The sequence below is a fragment of the Oncorhynchus keta genome, chromosome 7, assembly GCF_023373465.1.
Source record: "Oncorhynchus keta strain PuntledgeMale-10-30-2019 chromosome 7, Oket_V2, whole genome shotgun sequence".
Classification (NCBI taxonomy): Eukaryota; Metazoa; Chordata; class Actinopteri; order Salmoniformes; family Salmonidae; genus Oncorhynchus; species Oncorhynchus keta.
In genome coordinates this window covers 41,640,588-41,644,396 of record NC_068427.1, presented here as the reverse complement: position 1 = coordinate 41,644,396, position 3,809 = coordinate 41,640,588, and positions in this window count along the sequence as shown.

Genomic DNA, 3,809 nt, shown 5'->3' with positions numbered 1-3,809 from the left:
CCGACCGCAAAACAACCTAAAAAGAAAGAAAATAACGGAAAGGAGAGAGAAAAGCTCCTCCATCAGCCCCCCAGCATTGAGGAATGGGGGAAATTAATGAGAAAGGTATATGCCAGGGAAAAGACAAGAGAGAGCATCCTATTCTGCTCTTCGTCGGTCTCAGTGTCTGTGACACAAAAGCTTGCTTGCTTTAAATGCACTTGAAACTACATTAGACGTATTCCTTTTTATTATGGCAACAATTGGGCCCCTGCTAACAATGACTGATTTGATAAATGTAACAAATGTTTCTATACATTGACGTAACCCATTCAACATACATGATGCATATAACTGGAATAATTGTAAATATGTTTAATTCAACAGTGGAAAAGGCATTTTGGAGAGTAATTTTGTAACATTTTGTTGGACTGTCTGTTCTGAAACGGCAAAGAACAATAAATATGTGACAATGTTATTTGATCAAGAGAGGATGAATTGATTAGAGACATTCATGTTGTTAAAGAAACATTCTTACAAATGAATGAGTTCTTGTTGTTCTGGCAGTAAACCCCATAGTATTAGTAATTTAATAGGATCTCTATGGAAATCCAGCACCAGGCAGGCTAGGTTGTCTGTTGCTGCCATGGTAACATTTAGAATACATCTCTGACGTTACCTGCCAGGCAGTATGTATGCATGTTATTTATAACTTACAGTAAGTAGGTTACCTTATGTTAAACTGTTAACCTCTTCCAAGAACAGGATATTTTTCTCCTTCAATAGAAAATAATACATGTTCAACCTTCCAATTAAGCACAATTGGGCTATAAACACCCCCACTGTGCATCCCACACCTTTGTGCAAAGAAATTGTCTTAATTTGAAGTAAATTGGATATTTGCTTGACTCAATTTAGTTGATATGTGTCTGTTTGGTTACGTGATCTGAATACCTTTATTTGTTCTAAGTTTTCTTGCCATGAAAATGTGTATAATCTTTTATTATTTAAAATAGTCACATGCTCCTCTTGTTAGTCCGTCCCAGGGTGCATTGTGCATCCAAGATTGTCATGATAGTGTTCCTTTTGATCAGTAACTCTAGCTCATCATCTGCATAATACAGTAATACACATGTTCTAGTCAGTTGATGTTAGAGTTGACTCCTACTATCACTTTTTGAAACTACAGTCGCATTCAAAACTCATAACAAGCTAGAGTCTATCTGTCAGAGACACCATGCACAGTGTTTTTCCCCCCCCACATTTATTGTTTATGCTTCTTGATCTGGGACGGAAATTAAGCTAGCCACTAGCCCAAGGCTAGTATTTTTCAGACCGAGCTGGTAGAAAATGTTCCCAACTAGCCTGCTGGGTAGTAAAATTTTGTATTTTCAAATATCGCATGGCACATATTTTGGACCTGGGCTATTAAAAATTGTGGTCTACTAGCCCAACTGGCTAGTGCTTTTCTAGCCCGACTGGGCAGTGGTTTTCTAAATCATCTGGCCAGTGGTTTTCTAGATCGTCTGGCCAGTGGTTTTCTAGATCGTCTGGCCAGTGCTTTTCTAGATCGTCTGGCCAGTGCCCAAAAACCTTAAGTTCCATCCTTGGTCTTGCTACACACTTTATTTTCAAATTAACAGCGCATATGTTATCGCTTTAATTAGAACTTCAAAATATGCACGTACACAACAATAAATTATAAAATATAATTTGACATTTGATTTCCATAAGCGGTGCTATGGTGTATGGGATAGTTCTCATTTGGAACGTTCACTATCAAATTATCATGTACAAATTAAAACATTCTCACCCCTTAACAAGTGTTCAGACTGTTTCAATTAACTCCTACACTGAGCTGAAGTGTGAAGAACAGCTCTGAAAATAGCTCTGGCTTTGCCAGATGGCCTTATGTTCGCCTTTCTATCCACCAAACTTTAAAGTTTGATGAGCACATATTAATTTAACCGCTCTTACTGCATGTCACAATCTACAAGGGACTCCCAGTATGGTAAAAATATATATATTTAAAAAATGTTATGATATGAGAATTGTACCTGCATAAGGTTTTCAAAATAATTTAAACCGGTTGCTTGGTAGGATCCTATAGGACCAAAACAAGCACTTTGGATTCTGTATTGGCCTTTATCTCATTGGATGAAAATAACTGAACTCCATCAGATCCAATACTAAAGAGATTTCCTCCACTACTATCTCCAGAGAGATATGACTATAGATATGACTCTCCATAGAGATATGACTATAGATATGACTCTCCAGAGAGATATGACTATAGATATGACTCTCCATAGAGATATGACTATAGATATGACTCTCCAGAGAGATATGACTATAGATATGACTCTCCATAGAGATATGACTATAGATATGACTCTCCATAGAGATATGACTATAGATATGACTCTCCATAGAGATATGACTATAGATATGACTCTCCATAGAGATATGACTATAGATATGACTCTCCAGAGAGATATGACTATAGATATGACTCTCCATAGAGATATGACTATAGATATGACTCTCCATAGAGATATGACTATAGATATGACTCTCCATAGAGATATGACTATAGATATGACTCTCCAGAGAGATATGACTATAGATATGACTCTCCATAGAGATATGACTATAGATATGACTCTCCATAGAGATATGACTATAGATATGACTCTCCATAGAGATATGACTATAGATATGACTCTCCATAGAGATATGACTATAGATATGACTCTCCATAGAGATATGACTATAGATATGACTCTCCATAGAGATATGACTATAGATATGACTCTCCAGAGAGATATGACTATAGATATGACTCTCCATAGAGATATGACTATAGATATGACTCTCCATAGAGATATGACTATAGATATGACTCTCCATAGAGATATGACTATAGATATGACTCTCCAGAGAGATATGACTATAGATATGACTCTCCATAGAGATATGACTATAGATATGACTCTCCATAGAGATATGACTATAGATATGACTCTCCAGAGAGATATGACTATAGATATGACTCTCTAGAGAGATATGACTATAGATATGACTCTCCAGAGAGATATGACTATAGATATGACTCTCCAGAGAGATATGACTATAGATATGACTCTCCATAGAGATATGACTATAGATATGACTCTCCAGAGAGATATGACTATAGGTATGACTCTCCAGAGAGATATGACTATAAATATGACTCTCCAGAGAGATATGACTATAGATATGACTCTCCATAGAGATATGACTATAGATATGACTCTCCATAGAGATATGACTATAGATATGACTCTCCAGAGAGATATGACTATAGATATGACTCTCCAGAGAGATATGACTATAGATATGACTCTCCATAGATATGACTATAGATATGACTCTCCAGAGATATGACTATAGATATGACTCTCCAGAGAGATATGACTATAGATATGACTCTCCAGAGAGATATGACTATAGATATGACTCTCCATAGAGATATGACTATAGATATGACTCTCCAGAGAGATATGACTATAGATATGACTCTCCATAGAGATATGACTATAGATATGACTCTCCATAGAGATATGACTATAGATATGACTCTCCAGAGAGATATGACTATAGATATGACTATAGATATGACTATAGATATGACTCTCCAGAGAGATATGACTATAGATATGACTCTCCATAGAGATATGACTATAGATATGACTCTCCATAGAGATATGACTATATGACTATATGACTATATATGACTCTCCATAGAGATATGACTATAGATATGACTCTCCATAGAGATATGACTATAG